Raw genomic sequence first — 21,077 nt, forward strand, 5'->3', positions numbered from 1 at the left:
ACTTTTGTGATTAAAGGATTTTAATATCCAGTCCCAATCCCTATTCCAGTCTATGTTTATGTTTATTCTTTATGTCTATATAATCCTCCCTTATCTGTACAGGAATGCATTCCAAGACCCCCAAAGAAAGCTTGAAATTGCAGATAGTACTTAACCCTATGTATTGTGTTTTTTCTATTCATATGTACCTGTGATAAAGTTTAATTTGTAAATTAGGTATTATATAGCATGGATGCCATGAACAAGGAAATGACTCATGTCTTGGACAGGCCAGAGTGGGAACAATGTGATATTTCATTACAATACTCAAAACAGTTGCTCATTTCCAGAATATTCAATTTAATATTTCAGGATCACAGAAACGTGAAACTTTGGAGAAGAAGGGACTATTGTGTTCTGTGGCAAAGTGAAGGCAGGTACCACTGTGTGTACATCTGGGTGCTTCTTGCTTGTGTCTCTTGTAATGTTATAGAACTGGGTTGTACATCAGCCATGAACTAACACAGCCCCCTCATTTTACCCACAGGAAACCTGGGGCTCAGAGCAATGAAAAGACTTGTTCAAGGTCAGTTCTTAGGTCTGGAAACTGAGGCTGAGTCTGGTTGATAGTTTAGTGTTCCACATGCCACCTCAAAGTATTTTCCAGAAAATGGTGATAAAATCATACTGTGTGCCCAAAGACAAGATATAAGAAAAAAATCAACAAAGCCATGTACTGACATTAAAATTATAGATACGGGCTGGGGTTGTGGCTCAGCGGTAGAGCGCTTGCCTTGCACGCACGAGGCCCTGGGTTCGATTCTCAGCACCACATAAAAATAAATAAGTGAAATAAAGGTATTGTGTCCAACTATAACTAAAAAATAAATTTAAAAAAAAATATACATAAAGCTAACTTGGTTATTGCCACTTAGGTCCAGTATGTTTCTATCCTCAAAATCTAATGCTTTATTTGAAATTCAGGAAATGCAAACTTTTGTGATTAAAGGATTTTAATATCCATTCCCAATCCTATTCCAGTCTATGTTTATGCCACCTACCTACTATTCTTTATGTCTACAGTAATACCCCCTTATCTACAAAGGGATGCATTCCAAGACCCCCAACAAAAGCTTGGAATCTCTTCCCTTACTAAAGTTACTTGTTCCTGGAATAATGCATTTGAATTTACAAGCATGTGTAAATTTCTCAGCTTGCTTTTTTTTTTCTCCCATCGGGCATCAATTCAGTCCATACTATGCCTTCAGAACTGATCCTCATCAAAGCAGAGCCTCACTAAAAATAAAGAAGTGAGCAGCCCTCTCCATAGCTACCTACAAGAGACCTGGCTCATTGACTTAGTGATGACTCTTGCCTGCTGGGCCAGCTCCCTCCCGAAGCTGTCATCCCCTATGATGGACACATGACCACCAGCAAATAAATAAGCCATTTTCAAAGTTAGGTGACTCAGAACTAGTCTAGCCCCTTCACTTCACCTCCCACCTCTGCCCTTGTCCAGCTGCCACAGTCACAAGGAGGAACTGATCCTATGGCCATCAGCACGAGAAGATACAGTGGTGACTTGGGAATTTCCCAATGTGCCAGCCACTCCCACCCATGACCCCTGCCTGATGCAACCACAACCACCTACCTACAGCAAAGGAAAACATAGGGCCCTGACACTTCCAGAGTTCATGTTTCCCACCATCAGCCTCCTGCACCAGACCACAGACAGCTCAGGCTGTCCCACCCAACCCTCCCATTCCCTTACTGACTGCTCCATAGATAGGAGACAAGCCCAACCAGGGACACCAAAGTCCTTAAAGCTTCACTCCCTTCTCACTTTTTCACTCTCATCTCCTCTTTGCACACATTCATACACACACACACACACACACACATGCACAAACATGGATACATACTTGCATATGAAATACACACTCATGTATGTGCATACACTTGCACATACTATCTATGTGCATACACATAAGCATACCTATATGTCCATGCATGTATGTGCTCACACAAGCAAGTACCCCATAAACACATGCACAAGTGTGCACCTGCACACTCACACATATGCAAGTGCACAGACTCAAACACACAGAAATAAACACACAAGCACATGTGCAAGCACACAATCACATGCACACACACTCACACACATGTCCACCATCCCACAGCTTCCAGGCCCCTGCACCCACTATGCTCTGCCACTCTCCAGGCCTTCACACACACTGTCCCTCCTCCTGGATCCCTCCTTCCAATGCAACCTGCCTCTAACTTGCCTTCCACTCCAAGCTCAAATGTGGCTGCACCAAGGAGAACTCACACCTACTGAGCCTGGGACCCTCCCCTGCTCCCCACCCAGTGCTCACACAGGACCTGGCACAAAGCACACGTTGGTTTGCCGTAGTCTGGCTGGGCACAAATAACCAGGAGGTCACGAGCCACTTGTAGGTTCAAACAGGAACTACTTAATTGCCAGAACCCAACGGGAACTCTCCAGAACTCCATGGAAACTCCGCAAGAACCAACGGGAACTCATCAGGAACTCCCCGAGAACTCAAAAGTAGCGGGCACCCAAGGTAGCAGGAGCCGGCTGCCTTATTGCCGGACAGCAGAGGTTTATATACACAACTGAATACACAGCTTGTTTCAATTTAGCATCATCCAGTTACAGCAATCAGTCATTATCTTAATAATGATACACAGCTTAACTTAATTATCATCATCTTAATGGCTCGCTGGCGTTACTTCTCAACCACTCCTTCTGGCAAAATGCCAGGCGCCATCTTGACTTGGTTGTGGCTCTCAACATTGGTTCCTACCTACTTAATGAATTCATGAGTGAATAAGACCTTCAGCTATTTATTTGAAAAATCAGAACTTATAAATACAAACAGAACCCAAAGATGTGGCTTTCCCCCACCCTTGTCCCATCCTCCCAGCTGCTCAGAGCTGGCGAGTCCAAATCGCCTTCCACACCCTGCCTGGGAGCTTTACAGTAAAGACACTCCTATCTCCTTCTACAGAGGGACTTTATTAATTTATTTATTTATGGCACCTGGGATGGCACCAGAGGGGCTTAACCACTGAGCAACACCACCAGTCCTTTTTTAATATTTTATTTAGAGACAGGGTCTCACTGAGTCACTTATGGCCTTGCTAAATCGCTGAGACTGGATTTGAACTTGCAATCCTCCTGCCTCAGCCTCCAGAGCCGCTAGGATTACAGGCATGTGCCACCATACTTGGCTAAGAGGGACAGTTCTTTATCCCTCACTGGCTGCTAAAGTTAGTGAACTGGACACCTGAGGTCCCTTGTGACTGCAAACATTGGCATACAAAATTTCAGGGTTGTGGTGCTGTTGTTCTTTCTGCTATTATCCTTCTTTCAAAAATCTAAACCCAGGGCAGACATTTGAAGCTTTGATCCCACGTCCCTGAGGCAGGCAGAGAGATGAGGATTTATTGTCCTAACTGCTCCCTTTTGAGGGGTCTTATGAAGGCTTGGGCATGGGAAAAAGCAGAAGGGCTGTCAAGCAAACACCTCCCCTCAGTCAGCCCCTCCTTGGACTGATAAACATCCCCTTACTAGTCAAGCCTGGCTTGGGTACAGTGGGGGAAGTAAGTATCTGGGGAGGGGTCTGAGCCCCTGCAGTTCACTGCTCACTCATTCAGTAGCATATGTAGATGACCTCTCTAAGCCAGGTCCCAGATGGGCCCCTGCAGACAGGTGTAAGTGCACCATCCCTGCTCAGGGGACAGTCAGGGTCAGAAGACACTTCACTACCTATGCTCATTCTGCTCAAGGTGATCTGGACAGCTGTCAGGCCAGGCCAGGTCAGGGGATCTGAAACATAATGTCCACAGGCCTGGAGTCACAAGCTCAGAATCCTGCAACAGAGGCCATGCAGGGCCCAGCTACCCAAGGCCAACTCGGCTGCTCCATCTCTTGGTGTTTCTACCTCCTGCTACCATGTTGGAGTCTCAAGAGCTTTTTTATTATTGAGAGTATAATAAAATATTTCACAAATATAAAAAAAATTATAAAAGACTTATAATTATGTATGTACCCACCACCCAAAACTGGCAGATGTTAATTCTATAAGTGTATAGAAGAATTTCAAAGAAATAAAATAATAAAACATGGGCTGGGGTTGTAGCTCAGTAGTAGAGTGCTTGCCTAGCACATGTGAGGCCCTGGGTTCAATCCTCAGCACCACATAAAGATAAATAAATAAAATGTATTGTATCTATCTACATGTACAAAAAATATTTTTAAAAATAATAAAATACAACAACAACTGATGTCTACTCTGCACCCCAGTTCCATCTTCATACAAATGGACCCCACCCTGAAGTCTGACAAGTAGACCCTGCCCTGAAGTTGGTCTCTTTTTCTACCCATACTGAGAAGAATATAGATATGCATCCAAGAAGATAATACAGCGATACTTTGTTTTACTATTTACCCAAAGTCACCCTGAATTTGCAATTCTGAAACATGCTTTCTTCACTCAATTGTAGCTCTAAGGTTTCTTCGGAGTTGATTCATATAAATCTAGTTCATTTATTTTAATCGTGTGCACAGGAATATACCATAATTTATTGATCTAATTCTTTCTAGGTGAGCCTTCTGATCTTTCACTGCTATTAACAATTTCCCAGCAAATTGCTTTGCTCAGACCTTCCTCTTCTCAAGGAGGATTTCCCTGGGGAGACAGTCTAGCAGCAGAGTCTCTGGGGTATCATTTTTGTTGATCAGCTTCAGTAGGGCTGACCTGACTGACCTCCAAGGGCTGAGCTGAGCTTCTCTCCTCCCACTGACAGCCTGCTTTGCTCCACCCCTTGGCCCTCTTATCATTCTACAGCTCTATTGCTGGTGTCCCTTGGTCATATTAATGGAAACTCCCCTAGCCAGGTCAGTTGGGCATGCTTCTAAGTCCATCAGCCCCAGGGATTTTCTTTTTTGCAAAACATTTTTTATATTACAAACCAGTATCACAAGGTAACCCAATACACATTGTCTTAAAGGAATAGCTACTTTTTAAAAAATTGGTACCTCATAGTTCTACATAATAATGGGATTCACTATGATATATGCATACTTGAATTGTTTCCTGTGAATTTCAGGGTCATGTACTGTGACTTTTCTCAATGCTTCTTCGCCTTTTTTCTTATGCCAATTTCTTCTTTGGTGAGAGGTTCCTTCCTGAGCCTAGGATGGGCAGTGCTCTTTGTTCATTTCTTTCTCTGGCAGGTCCCATTGTGAACATCACATGGCTCATCACACCACAACAGTGTCCTGAGTGGATTGGGTGCAAACACTTTCCCCTGGGGACAGAGAGTAGAGGTAGCATGATTGGCACCTGTGCCTTGCTTCTGGAACTCTGTGACAGGCTCTTAATCCTTCTCTTTTCAGACAAAAGGGAATTGGTGGATGTCCCATCCATCTGAAGAGTCCAGAGACATCCTGGGACAGGCAGGATGAACAGCTGAGCCTCCTCCACCATCCCAGTGCCTCACTCACTTCCTAGAGCAATCACAATGGCTTGTGTCACACCTAATGGCCACTAAGCAAAGAAAACATGTTTTCACTTTTTTATAAGATAGCCCCAGCATCAATTTCAGAAAGTAATGGTGGAAATAAAAGAGAGTAGAAGGGGAGCTGAGAGCAGAGAAAGGAGGTGCATGGTCAGGGTTCCACTCAGGCTGCAGAGTTCCTTCCCCAGATCCACAGCCAGAGACGGTTCTGGAAGACACCACCTGAGCCATGGCATGGTGGGAAGAGGGTGGAAGAAGAGAATATGAGAGAGTAAAGTGTTCCCTTCGGGACAGCATGAGAACAACACGTGACCAGCCCTCCAACTAGGACTCTGAAGAGACGAAGAATCACATTGAAGAAGCAGAGTGAAGCTCAGGGAAAGTTTTATGCCATATTAAAACAAATTGGAAGTCTTGGTTGAGACACATACGTTAAAATGCAAAGAAACATTATAGCAGGTATGGAAAATATGAGAAGGCAAAAGTAAATAGACACCATTTTTAAATTTGTGAGGCAACTAAAAGATGAATAATCTACTCTTGCTTGGGTGGAGGAGAGGGATAAGAAACAGTAGAAAATTCCCCCAAGAGTGTTTCCTGTTAAGGAAAATCTTATATGAACAAGAAAGGCAATGGAAGAAGAACTCAAAAGCAGATGGTTCTTCTAAAGTATTTGGGGGGAAGAATACTAATGTCTGCAACTTTGAAATGCATCAGAATAAGAGGGACCAATGGATGGAAAGTAAGGAATGGAGAAGACAACAAGAAGTAAGTAGAAATGTCGGTAGTGGCTTATAATGCACGGGAGCTCATTATAAAATCCTGCAATCATTTTTGCATATGAAAAATGTTTATTTAATAAAAATGCTGGAAAAGGGCAAGGGTGTAGCTTACTGATAGGGCACTTGCCTACCATTCACAAGGTCCTAGATTCAATTCTCAGCACTGGGAAAAAAATTTTTTTTGAGAAAAAACAGTCATATGTACACTTCAAAATTATCATAAAGATCATAGAAGATAATGATTGTGGAGAATGTGGAAGGGCTCACTACATGATAGAGGATTGGTTGACTTAAACACGATTAAGAAGGAAGCCATGGCACTTACTTATAATGCCACCAATTTCGGAGGATAAGTCCAAAGGATCACAAGTTCCAGACCAGACTCAGCAACTTTGCAAGACTCTGTCTCAAAATAAAATAAAATGAGCTATAAAATGAGCTAAGATGTAGCTCTGTGATAAAGCGCTCCTGAGTTCAATCCCCAGAACTGAGGGGGGAGAAAAGGATTGAAGTAGATTCCAGTAAATCACAGATGTATGTATTCAAAATTCACAGGAAACAAACTGTGACCCCCAAAATTCACCTTAAGCCAAGCTGAGCAATAAGCAATCTCAAACATGCAAGCACTCAAATCATTGGCTATTATCAAAACAAAAGATAAGTGCTGGCAGGAATGTGGAAAAAGGGAACACTTGGACTCTGTTGATGGGAGTGTAAATTGATACAGACATTATGGAAAACAGTATGGAAGTGATTCAAAAAATTAAAAATAGAACTACCATGTGATCCAGCAATCTCACTATTGGGTATATATTTCAAAGGAAATAAAATCAGTATCTCAAGGAGATATCTACACCGCCATGTTTAGTGCAGTATTCTTTATAAAAGACATGGAATCAAACTAAGTGTCCATGGATGGATGAACAGTTAAAGAAAAATGGAATTTATATATACAGTGGAATATTGTTGAGACTTTAAAAAGGAAATTCTGCCATTTGCAACAGCATAGGTGAATCTGAAGGATGTTATATTAAGTAAAATAAGGCACAGGAAAGATAAGTGTTATGTGATCTCATTTATATGTAGTATTAAATTAGAAAGAGTAGAATGGGGGGTGCCAAGAACTGGGGGAAAGTGTAGAGGAAATGTTGGTCTAAGGGTACAAAGTTTCAGTTATGCAAGACAAATAAGTTCTGGAGATCTAATGTACAATAATATGGCTACAGTTAACAGCATTGTACTGCCTACTTGATTTGCTAAGAGGGTAATATTAAGTGTATTCAGATGCAAAAACAAAAACAAAAAGGTAACTGTATGCTGTATGGGGTAATCTTAGTGACTATTTCACAATATATACATTTACCAAACCATCCATTTAAACACCTTAAATATACGCAATTTGCCAGAGGAAAATACTTTTGTGTATTAATTTCATAATTAATTTCATTAATTTCCTACCTCAGTTGAGGAGGAAACCCTTAGTAATGTAACATAGAAAAGGTAACAGAATGAAGAACCTAACAGATATACCAATAAGTATAACAAAATTTTAGCCAGGCACAGTGGCACATGCCTATAATCCCAGCAGCTCAGGAGGCTAAGGCAGGAGGATCTCAAGTTCAAAGCCAGCCTCAGCAACTTAGCAAGGCCCTGAGCAACTTAGTGAGACCCTGTCTCAAAATTAAAAATTAAAAAAGGGGCTGGATGTGGCTGAGTGGTTAACACCCCTAGGATCCATCCTGGTACCTCACACACACACACACAAAAAAAAAAAAAAACACAAAATTTGAAAGACCACATTTGAGCAGGGCAGGGCACAGTGGCACACACCTGTAATCTCAACTACTGGGGAGGTTGAGGATCACAAGTTCTAGGCCAGCTGGGCAACTTAACAAGACCCTGTCTCAAAATAAAATATTAAAAGGGGTGGAGGGATATCTCAATGGTAGAGCAACCCTCTGTTCAATCCCCACTACCACCAAAATAATAATAATAATAATACGTTTGAAAACTTTACTTGCTGAAAACAACAAGATACATCTAAAACAAAGTAACTGGGAACCTGAAAGCAAATGGAAGTCAGTGGATGGTCCCAGAAGTTCCAGGCAAGGGCAGACCCCAAACAGCCAGGCGGGTTCTCAGATCAGTCAAGAGAATCCTCAGGAAATGCATTAAGGAGAGAAGAAAGGGCACTTTATAATGATAAAGAGGATAATATACAATAAAGTGCCAACTGTCAGGAAAATTTATGGGCCAAATAATGCTGCAACAAATTCTAAAAGGAAAAACTCCCGAAAATACAAAGAGAAATCAGAAACAACAGCAGCAAAGAGAGTTAACTTGCCTCTCTGCTTATGGCCAATCCATCATTGAAACCACAACAATGGCAAAAGATTAAGAGTGGGGTCTATGTAACAAAATGAATAAATAGGTCTCTGACTATGCCCAGCATATAGAATGTCTCCACCTTTTAATGGCCTTGGGGTATTTACAAACACTGGCCCTCCCATCCCAGTCCACCTATCTATGGCAACATATATGGGGTTAAGGGAGCCCCGAGGGAAGTTGAGGCACTGACATTGCACCAGATAAGAGCCACCCCGACCCCAGGACTCAAAGTGCTAAGAAAGGACACAATGCCTGGAACCTGGCCAGAGCCGGCTGACACAGACTGAAGAGGCGCATACCAGGAATCCACAGCACGCTCATCCAATTAAAACAGAACACTTATAACACATCATAAAAGCATATTTTGCTCAAATCCATGCCAATGCATATGAAACCCAAAAGAAAGGGATGACTTACCAGAAAAAAACATAAGTTACCAGATTTGAATTCTGGAAAACAAAATATGTGGAATATAGAAAAAAAATAGCAGATGAATTGCCAGAGGAAAATACTTTTATGCATTAATTTCATAACCAAATGCTTTACTGAATTCCCCGATTTTTCTAATAAATTTTCACTACAATCTCCTGCTTTTTTTTCAGGTACACAATTAAGTGGCCTGAAAATAATAATAATTTTGTTACCTTCTGTCCCATTTTTTTTATCTTATTTCTTTGTATTTTCTGGGCCTATTGACTAGTCCTCTCAGCACTAACGTCTAGTAACGATAATGAAAATAATCGTCTTTGCCTTATTTCTACCTTTAATGACTCACCCTCAGTGTTTCTATTCCATAGGAACCTGGTTTGTTCTTTGGGTTTGTTTCTCTTGACAAAATAAGGATAGTATTCATCCATTCTTGTTTGAGCTGTACTTATACACTTTTATCAAGTACCAAGTTGGCCTTAATGGAGCTAATCATGGGTGGTTGGTTTTTTTTTTTTTAATGACCTTTTAATATGGAAATTATCTCCCAATTATCTTTTAAAATATTAATTATTTGCTAATAGCAAAGCTTCCTTGCATCTTGGAATGAGTCCCTCTGGTTGCATCGCATTTGAAGTTTGTTTACAGACTCGATTAGCTGGCACTCTATTTCAAGTTTTTGCATTGATTGATATGAGTTTTATTCTTCTAGTCTCTTTGTCAAGTTTTGGTGTGAACTTTATGCCGGTGCTACAGAATTTCTTAGAAGTTTTTTTTCTTTTCTAAGTTCTAAAGAAGCATTCATATTTTACACTTTGGTGATTGAAGATTCAATCCAAGCCTGGTGGCCTGATATCAAAACTTGGAAGAAAAAAAGAAAAATTACTATTATTTCAATGCCTGGAAGAACCAGGAGAATTAATTGAAAAACTATTTGAAGAATAAGAAAATTCAGTAACATGTCTGCATATGGAATCGATCTTCAGAAAGAATTGGGTAGAACATCGCCAGTTAGAAAATACAATGGGTATAGATTTTATAGCTTCTTCCTATCTCCACGTCACACTCATCTTAGAGCCACTCTGGACTAGTGACGGCACCCACAGATACACACCTTTGTTTCTTTATAAGAGATAATCATGGGCTTCTCTAAAACTACACTGAACACTATAACGTACTCTGAGAATATAATTTTGAATGGTGAGATAAACATTACGTGAATGATGATTTAAAGCATTGGCATTTTTTAAGTTTTAAATCTATTTAAAAATTGTATATTTAAAAATTTTTCACATCATAATGTGAACACAGGCAAAGTCCCTGTCGGGAGGACAAGTCCCTATTCCTCCTCTTGGTTTCTGCTTTTCTTACTGGGCATTATCGCCAATCTACAGATTGTGAGTAGAAACATTTTAAGCTACTGATTAATTTCGTAAGAACAGTTTAGAGAAAGACAATGCCAATCTAAATAGCAATTAAAGAGACTCTTCAGAGAACAGTGCTGTTTATTTAGGAACGACAGACACTGCAAGGGGACTGGAGGCCATGGGAAGCTTTTCCAGGCAACAGGGGAGAAACTTACATAAGCCACATGGATACAAAGTTCATTGGTCTTGGAGACTTGAGGCCAAGGACAGCATCAGCTCATGGGTGGAGGTGCTGTTGCTGGGCAAGCATCCTGAACAGAACAGCTTGTCTAAATTGTTGAAGTCTTAAAGAATGTCAAAGGTAAACTCTGCCACCGAAATCTGTGCATACTTGCGAGGCATGTAAAGCACGGGGTGTATACGTAGTCTTCTCTGGTGGGACTTCATAGGTCCTTGAGAAAGTGCTTGGTTTGCACAGGCAGGCTTGAGCCCTCCCCCTCCATTACTTCCTGGCTCTAATTTTGTCTGGTGCTGTCAAGAATGACTTCATGGTAGAATCATCAACTCCCACAAAAGACAATATCCACTGTGAATCCATTTAACTAGGCACATAGACCGTGACAGCAGGGACCCCGTAAAGGTCCAGCTGTTCACATGTCCAGACCATGGAGCCTCACACTGCCTTGAGGACCTCATTCTACAGAGTGACCAGATGAGAGGACCTACGTCCAGTCTTTTAGAAATCTCCAGTAACTATGTCCTCATCTGGTGTGCACACTATGGGTGCATGGGGCCCAGCGTCCTGCAACAGCTGCCCAATGGGGTGCATATGGCGGAGCCTGGAAAAATAAAAGCAGAAGCTCATAGAGACCAAACCAGGTGTAAATGGAAATGCTTTAAATATGAGGCTTTCATGACTGTTGGAAGGCTGGGGAGCAAGGGTCAAGGAAGCCACCAGAAATCATCTCACCAGCTCACAGCAGGTACCTCTCAAAAGCTGCCATCAACTGCCACCCCTGAGTACCAGATCCCTTTCTCTTCACCTTCCAAATGCAAGTGCTGCTCATTAGCTGATGACTGTGAGGAAGGGGCTTCTAGGAAGAGTTGGTCCAGTTCCCCATCTGCAGCAATGCAGAGAAGGCAGTGCGGGGGGGGTTGATACTGAGTCAGCAACAGATAAACATGGTCCACCTGTTTGCCAGCTCAGCATCTCTACACCTGTGCTGAGCCTCCAAACAATAAGAGCAGCGGGAGCATGCTGGTGCCTACAAGATGCCATCATCTCTCATGGAGTGGAAATGAACTCACTCTCTTCAAAAAGGGAAGTCACAAAGGCAATTCATGCATCCATCTCTGAGGAAGGTTCTCCCCATCTCCCCTGAGTTACGATCCTACTTGACAACCTGTAACTGATATTTTACATTAGCAATCAATGCACAGAGATAAGATATGAATGGGCAAATACATACAAATGGATACATAATAAAGCAAAGAATTTGCACATAGCTGTTCCAGTCCTCTCGGGCCTTCAGGACCACCCTTGACCACTATCCATGCCATGTTTCCTCTGCCCCTAACAGCACCTTGGCTGGTCACCATTTTTTTTTACCTGCCTAGGTAACCCAAACCTTCATTCCTGGAGGATCTAAGCCACTATCTAAATTGGATTGCTGTATTTACCCACAAAATTTTACCACATACCAGCATAAAGAGATGTCCCACGTTCTAGATATAATTCTTTTCAACAGCTGAGCATCGGGCCACCATGGAAATCCTCTGCTTTGCTCTTTGGGGGCAGTAACATGACAAGCTCAAAAGAACCAGGTGCCATTCTTAAACTAAATTCAGTGAAACAGTTTTAATCACTCTCTCTCTCTTAGGAAACGTGAAGATCTAAAGCCCCAAGCTGTGGGAATCGGGCACAGACCTTTGCAAGAGGGTGATTATCAGTCTAGAAAAAGAACCATCTGCATGCCCACCTCTTGGTTCATGAAATTGCACCGGAGAAATTGCATCCAGTGTTGGTCATGTTCAGGGACTGCGTAACATCCCGAGGACAGTCCCCCGCCCCAGCTCTGCAGCATTAGCTAGTGACCTTCCCAAAGTTCAATAATCCTTCAACTTCATTCAGCATAGCAGCTTTTGGACCCGGGCATATGTGATGAGTCCAATGAGTGCCTTAAGAATCAACCCTCCCTCTTCTTTTCACAGCTAATTGAAAAAGGTTCTCACAAGCCCGTGTGCAGCAGCACTGGCAGAAACATAATAGACAAGGGAAGAAAATTATATCCGGAGCAGTGGAGTTAGACCCTGATCTCTGTAAGAAGTCAGATGACTGAGTGGCCTCCTGAGTGAGGGCCACTGAGGAACACACGGTGCCATATCAGGGGCTTGGTGGGAGCAGTGTGCGCCCTGCGGGGGTAACGGATCAGATTCCGGGGAAGGTTTTCCTCTTGTTGGCCCCTCTGAAAACCAACTTCGGTATTCGCTGTTCCCAGCCTAGCCTAAAATCTCTCTGAATGAGACTTCAGAGTCCTGCTTGGTACCCTGAAGCTCCCTGGCTGGCCAGCTGGTTCATTCTTCTGTACTTAGTTCAATTAAATGAGACCCAGCTCCAATCTTGGAGGAGCTCCCAGCCCAGGCCCAGCCCAGGCTGGAGTGTTCTCAAGGCCAAAGTTACACTCCCGGCTCTTTTCCCCTTTTACTTTGAGACAGGGTCTTGGTGAGCTGCCCAGGCTGAGTAGCTGGGATTACAGGGGCCAAGGCAATGCCAAGACAATCTGTGGCAGAGCTGCCCCTGTGTTCTGCACCCTTTCTTTCCATCCAAGAACCTTATCTACATGCCTGCACCTGGGCCTGGGCTCATCTTCTAGAACACTCTTTTGCTCTATACCAATTTTTAGCATGTGGAGCCAAAGGTCTGCTTTCTAATCCACTGGAACACTGGAAGCTCAGGGAATTTTGTTGTTCTTACCTGTTGTTGTGATTGTTGTTTTGCAAATGAGAAGACATTTCAAGTAGAGGCAGTGTGATAGTCTGGGCACTGGACAGGAAGCACCCTGGCTTCTTTACAGCCCTCTGATCTTGTTGGAGGGTGAAATGTCTGCTCTACCCTCAGAGATGCCTGGATGCCACAGTGAAACTGGGCCAGTCCCACCCCGGACTCGCCATCCTCTGGGGCACTCCCAGAGACAACTGTGACCCACACATTTGTGGGTATAGCCAGATGGCCCCTTGAGCAGGTGCTTGTGCAGGCACAAGCAATGTGAATTCCTGCTGGTTTTGCAGATCAAGAGCACGCCCCAACACTCTGCCCTTTGCTTTCCTTATCTTGGAGATTGGTCATGTGACCACATTTAAAGCTAACTCATTTCCCCCATAGCTCTATAGTATTCCACTGTGTGGAAATATTATTCCACTGTGTGGAAATACTATGATTTGATTTGATTTGGTTTGATTTGAGATGAACAATTCCTGTCTCGATGAATAATTGGGCTTTTTAATCCTGGGCTACTATAAAAATTCTGCAGTGAAGATTTTAATAAATGAGTTTTTCCTAATAGCACATCTGTAGAATAAGCCCCAAGGAAATGAATGGCTAAGGCTTCGTGCATGTTTCATGTAAGTGAATCAGAACTGTTTTACCAAAGCTGCTCCAGTGGCCGCCCAAAAGCAGGACTCCAGTGCTTTCTCCCACATCCTAAAAGTTGTATATATCCAACCCATTCATCTTTCCCAATCTGACAGATGGAAAGTTCTGACACTACTTGCTTTACTATGAACTTCTTGGATTAGTGAATAAGAGAATAGTTGCTTCATATCTTTATTAGCTCATGGTATTTCATCTTCTATGAACTGACTGTGTAAGTTGGTCTGTTTTCCTACTGGCAATTTGATCATTTTCCCTATGGGGAAGTAAACCATCCCTTTACTCATGATCAGTACTGTGGTTATAGAGTGTGGGTTTTTCACATTTCTTCATATTTTAATATATTATAATTTAGTTTTATGTTTAAATTTTTTCGGGAAACAGGATTTTAAAAGTAATTTTGTAGTTAAAATGATCGAGACTTTATAGCATCTAAATTCTGTGGCATGCTAAAAAATTCTTTTCTTGATGTAGGTATTTTTTTAAGGGTTTGTGTTTCTCTGAAACCTCATTTAGTTAATTTTTTGCACTTACATGTTTGATCCAGGTGGAATTTGTTTTCATTGAAGTCATAGAGGGATCCAGGTTTATTTATTTATTTTTCCATGAGGCCAGTGAATTGTCCTAAATCCATTAATTGAAAAAGTTTCTTTTCCCCCATTGGTTTACTATGCTACCTGGATCTTACCATAATTTTCAGATATGTTTGTATGTATGTTTCCAAACATACATTTATTTACTTATTTGTGGATGTATTTATTTTTTTAAATTTAGATTTATTTATTTATTTGTTCTAATTTGTTATACATGATGGCAGAATGCATTTCGATTCATAGTACATATATGGAGCACCATTGTCCATTTCTCTGGTTGTACACAAACCCAACATTTATTTATTTATGTTCCACTCACTTTTTCTATTTATTGTTTCACCAGGAACATACTATCATCACCGTGACTTTTAAACACCTTTTGATAAGTAGTAAGGTTGGTTCTTCCTTATCATATTCTTTTAAAGGAATTTTCTGGTTGTTTTCTCATGCTCCCTCCCACTTGAAAATGAACTTTAAAATTACTGCAGGACTTTCAGATGCATCTTGTGAGGACCTTGGGATTGCATGGCACCCGTAGATTCACAGAGGGAAGCCTGAAATTCTTATAAGACTCTTGCTATCCATTCCAATGTGCTTTTTTACTTTTCAAGTCTTCTTTGACCTTCAGATGTTAGAGTTTATTCACCTTAAATTCATAGGTAGATAGGTTTTTATAAACTCATTCATTTATTCAAAGCATACTCTGGGATGAACCCTCAGAACACACAGTGAGGTCCTTACCTCCAAAGAGCTTATATTCTGGTACCAAGAGACCACAAAGCAAATAAAACAGTGCAAGAAAGTAAAACAGAGGTAAGAGATAGGTAGTGGTCAGGGCTATTTCCGAGAGATGATCAGGAAGCACCTCTCTGAGGGGTGATTCTGCATGGGATCGGCCTGGCCAGTGTGGCTAGTGTGGCGTGAGAGCTGCAACATGACAGGCTTATAGCCTATCCTAAGGATGCTAAATAAGTTTCTAAGAAAAATGGGAAGATTTTAGATGTTTTTGAGAAAAGAAAGAACTTAAAACTATTTTGAAAATATCACTTTGGTTGCTCCGTGGGGATTGGACTGCAAGAGACCAAGGTTAGACCCTTACCCCTGTGACCCACTCTCCCTGTGCCCCATGCAGGACACCGAAGCGCAACATAAAATCAAGTCTGACTCCATCCATGGTCCGCCTGAACCTGGGCAATAGCTAAAGCCTCGTGGCCAAAGACAGACAAACCACACTGAGGACCCACCGTTGGGACTCATGGCAACCGACTTCACGTGAGTGCCTGAAGCCCCCACAGCATGGGCCCTCTTCCACACACCCAGGTGGTTTTGACTCACCTGTTCATCTCTCCCAAAACTCCCCCATCCTCACTCTCAGCAGTGACTGCCCTGCTTCAAGGAGAATGTAGAAGACAGTGTCCACGGACGGCCTGTGTCCACCAGCCCAGCCCCCAGCCTGCCTGCCCACCTGCTGCCTTCCATCAGCCCAACTCCTGTGCATCATACCAGATCTCTGTCCTAAACCTACTGCTCCCACACCTTTGCCATGTCTGCTAAGGACAACACCAGGATTCTGACTGTTCCACTCAAATATCTGAGTCCTCTTAGACTCCTCACTTTCTCTCAAAGCCCACATCCTGGAAATACTGCCCTCTACCTTCAAAATGTATCCAAAATCTGGCCCACTTCTCACCCAACCCTGCAGTTCACACAGTGCCCTGTCACCATCCGCTCCTGTCTGGGTTACAGCAGAGTTCTCCTGTCTCCACAGTCTGTCCCTCCAGACCAGTGGGGCTCCTTCCTCACTCAGGATGAAGTGCACAACCTCAGAAAGACGCATCAGCTGGCATCTGGCTCCATTCCCCTCTGACACTTATTCCACCCCAGCCTCTGCACACCACCTCACTGTCACCCCAGGGTCTTTGCACTTACTGCTTTCTCTGCCTGGAGTGTTCTTTCCATAGACATTTGCATAGCCAACGCTCACCCCCGACACACACACACCCCCCCCGCCCCCCCGTCCCCTTCAAGCCTTTGCGCAAATGTTACCTGCTTGTTAGGGCTCATCCTGGTCACCCCGTTCGAAATTACAGTTAGCACATCCAATCCATTTATGCTGTTGTACTTTGTCACTTAATCACCTTCCACCACACCATATAAATTACCAAACACACAATATTTATTGTTAATTTCTCTCCACCCCCCCCCCCAAGAGTGTACTCTCCTGAAGATAGGAATCCCAGGAACAGTGCCTGCTCATGGGAAGGGCTCCTAACTCTTTGGTGAACAAGGAAACCAGAATGATCATTAGCATTTAGGCATTTTACAAAGAGTCAGTTATCAGGTATGGTCCCCACTCTCAAGGAGCTCACAGTCCACCTAGGGGAAGACCAGGGACAGGAGGACATTGCACACTTTTGCAGGAGGACTCCACTGGGCCTCAATAGGCCTCATTGGTAGGAGCCTAACTTTTTGCTACTAATGGCTGCAGGCCCCTGATAGGACAGAGGGTGGGAGCAGGGGGAGGAGGGATGGTTTCATCTCCCGAGGGGCAGAAAGTCACCTGCCACCCATCTCCAGATCAAATGTGCCTCAGCTCCTGCCAGCCCCCTAAGTTTACATTTGGAAAGTGATTTCAACCTTAGAGGAACCTATAGCAAAATTGGGGTGGGTGGTTCTCACTCCCGGCAACATGAGGACATGGCAATAGGTAACCAGAGATATAAAATTAGACACTCTCCAAGCAGTTTGAGCCCTGGTCAGAACACATGTAGATGAGGCACTCATTCACAGCGGGGAGCTAGAAGGCCCCATATGGACCACTACACCCCCAGAGTATCACCCAGGGCCTTCTAAACCCCACTGAGAATTATACACTCAGCACCACCTTTTCTCAAGAAGCCCATTCACAAGAGAGAAGAGAAAGGGCAGAAGGCATGGTGTCGGGTGCCCTGGCGGAGGTGTGGCAATCGCCTGGGGGTTAAGTTGTGTTGAAATGAGATTCAATTTCCTGCACTGGATTTATTTTAATTGGCAATGACTTCCTGGGGTAAAGCATTGCAAATGTTTCTGGGGCGTCTTCAGGCCCCGCAGGAAAAAAAAAAAAATGAAGCTGAGTGGATTGATGAGTCTGTCCTGAGCACCAGGAGGGCGGGTATGGAAAACTTGGACCATTTCAAAAGAAAGATTTTTTTTTTTTTAAATAACTCCTCTAAGTGACTGAGCAGAAACATATTAAAATCTAAAAGCCATTTCCATGTAAAATTATGTGACATTATGTTGGCAATGGATCTTTAAAAATGAGATCTATTACAAATAACAGGCTTTACAGGCAAATATGACCTGCCTAATCTGCCCAAAGAGGAGTTTTATTCCTCCTATTCGAACAGATCATGTGCTTCCTTAATAACCACTGAAATTCCCCAGGGGCCACCAACACAGAGAGATGGGCTTCTCCTGCATTCTTCCAGCCCCAATTTAATTTGGAGGGTCATTTAATAACTGAGGACTTCAACTGATCTCTCTGAGGTCAAATATTAACTCACAAAGGCAGAAACATGAGTTAGCCCAAGTTTTCAGAGAAGCAATTTGGCAATCTGTATCTAAAGCCTCTATGGTAACCACTGATATTACTTCTGCAAACTTTCACAGAGATGTGGATGAAGACATGCACAAAAAAAAATGTTCATCAGGCATTCTCGTCATGGCAAGAAACTGAAAATAACCCAGATGTAGGAAGTATTAGAATAACAGTTTCAACATCGGAGGACTATTATGCAATGATGAAAAACGTTGCTTACCCCAAATCTGCTTTCACAGTGTCGAGAAACATGTTTGGTATGATATCGAATCAAAATCAGAAGGCAAATCTCTGAAGTATGAGCTCGATTAAGAAAAGCAAGAATGCCCATTTAAAAATACCGAGAAGAAAAATGAGAGCATGTAAGCAGCAAATGGGAGAATGAACTGTGGGCAAATTTTCTGCATCATTACACATTGGATTTTCCAAATTCACTACAATGAGCACAGTATCTGATAAAATTTAATTGAACCTTTATTTTTAAAAATGAAGAAGCAGGCGATTGTCTGTACTCATCAGAGGTGGAAGCCCAAACTGTAAGGGGAGACCAAGGCAAGCCCTCAAGCTTTACCTGAATGACAACTTGGTCCCCTGAAGGGCCACAAGACCAGACATTAAGGGAGGTAGAGCTCGTGCATGAGGGGCAGCCACTAGGAGCCACTCCAGCCTTTCCCGACCCTGAAGTAGGAACCAGGGTTAGAAGAGCGGAACCGCGGTCCAGGGACACTCTGCCAGGAGCAGGACAGCCTGAAATGTTCCACAGCATCCTGGTTTTCAGAGGTGATGGAGGGTCAGCAAAAGAGCTGGGTCCAAAGTCAGCAAACTGGGTTTATTGCTTTGCCCCTCTCCAGCCCTGGCATCTCAAATTACTTAAGTTCCTCTGGGCCTAGAGACCATCCTCTGTGAAGACCACGATGGTTCCCAACTCAGGAGCATCCTTGCACATAGTAAGTGCTCAGTGAACGTTAGCCTCACTCTTGGTGGGCAAGATCACCATCTGAAGGGGTGGACGTGAGAATGTCATCACTAACATCAATGTCTCCAAAGTCAGTCTGCTGGGCATTCCCCTGCCCTGGCTAGAGATCCCGAAAAAGAAATGTGAACGTTTATCAGCATCAAAATGGAGCTGCCTGTGTCAACCCTACAACAACAACAACAAAAGTAAATCCGCCAGAAGTTACGAAGGAAGGCTTCTTAGGCACACGCGATAGTCTGATAGCAACGATCACAAATGGCTGCCAGAACCGCAGGCTTGCACAGACAAGCTTGCAAACTTACACCAAAAAAGTACTTCTCGAGGGACCTCCGTCAAGGGCCGGTTCAACCTCAGACTGACGCCACTCTGGTGATTAATCACTGCAGCCAAGGATTAGCCTCCAAATGTCCGACGCAATCCTCGTTTTTTGTTTGTGAAAACTTCCCCTTGCTCAAGGTCTTTGAATAAACCATAGTTCACTAAGGCACACATATTCCTGTTACCATGTTCTGCTTTTCCCAAATAAATATTATTCTTTGGAGAATCTCTGTGTTTCTTCTTTCCTTCCTTTCATGCTCTCCATCTCTCCCCTCCCCTCTCTCTACCTTTCTTCTTTTCATTTTTGATGGGTAATCCCAAACGTCACTCTGCAGGCTGTGCTGAGCTGGTGACTCCAAAGTTCACCTGGGACCTTCTTCGACAAGGTGAGAAAATGTCCCATCCCCTCACCCAGAGGCCCCAGTTTGTCGGTGTAAAAGAGAACCCTGGAGTCTGCATTGCTTCTAACTTGCTTCCTGTCTTGGCTACTACAAAATACCATGCACTGGGTGGCTTGTGTGTACACTCTAAGAAACTTAATTTTGGTAGCGTTTTGGAGGCTGGAAATTCAAGATCAAGGACTGGCTGACCCAGTTTCTGATGAGAGTCTGTTTACAGGCTCACAGATGATACCTTCCAACTGAAATGGAGAAAGAGGTGAGGGAGGTCTCAGGGACCATCTGCCGTCTGTGCCAATCCCCTCCCGAGGGCTCCACCTCCCAACACCATCTTGTCAGGAGAAGGTTTCAACATGTGAACTCTGGGGAACACCAACATCCATTCGCTACCAAGGGCCCCTGGCCACCAAAGCGCTCACCCTTCCTGGGATGGGAGTGAGATCTTGGGCAGGGAGTTAAGGCTGTGCCCCAGCGAGAAGTTGTGGTTTCTGTCAATCAGAAGTTGCGGTTTCTATCAGAAGCACCCATTTCTTTCCCCACTCTGCAGTGCCTACCATTCTGAGTCAAAAAGACTTCTTCCTCTTCTTCCTTGTACAGAGAAGAAAGACCTGTCTGCCCGCAGGTCCTGGAAATTCCTTGTGTTCCGTTCTTAAAGTCAGAGGGGAAAAACACACCCACAACACTGGACTTCGGTCGGTCGGCGCCTGCGCTGTCTGAATGTGTGGGTCCAGAGGATCACCTTTAGATCTAGAAATGGGATCTCCACACGGGGCCTCCACCTTCATTCCACATTACCTCCCTCCTCCAGCCCATGTCTGGGATATATGCAAATTGCTCACAGAGCAAACCACCTGGGGCGGGGGGGGGGGGGGGGGGGGGCAGCTGATGCCACTCCAGGCAAGGAGTGCCGGGTTTGGTATTTTAATTCAACTGCCGAGGTTGTTAGTCCCACACGACTCAATTAAACCCTGTGTCTGCCACTCTATCAAGAAGGTTAGAAGATCAGCATTCCTCTTGAGAAGTCATTTGTCCCAGGAGATTCCAAGTCATGTAAACCCTCAGTACTCAGGCGAG

The 21,077-nt window shown here is 43.5% G+C and overlaps 1 non-coding gene across 1 annotated transcript; it reads left to right on the forward strand.

Annotated features, from left to right (window-relative positions):
• Positions 1–741: 741 nt before the first annotated feature.
• Trnaa-ugc (transfer RNA alanine (anticodon UGC)) lies at positions 742–814 on the forward strand. The gene has a single exon. It is a non-coding gene; the product is annotated as a tRNA-Ala (tRNA).
• Positions 815–21,077: the final 20,263 nt, after the last annotated feature.

Source organism: Callospermophilus lateralis, chromosome 9, assembly GCF_048772815.1.
Source record: "Callospermophilus lateralis isolate mCalLat2 chromosome 9, mCalLat2.hap1, whole genome shotgun sequence".
NCBI classification, from domain to species: domain Eukaryota; kingdom Metazoa; phylum Chordata; class Mammalia; order Rodentia; family Sciuridae; genus Callospermophilus; species Callospermophilus lateralis.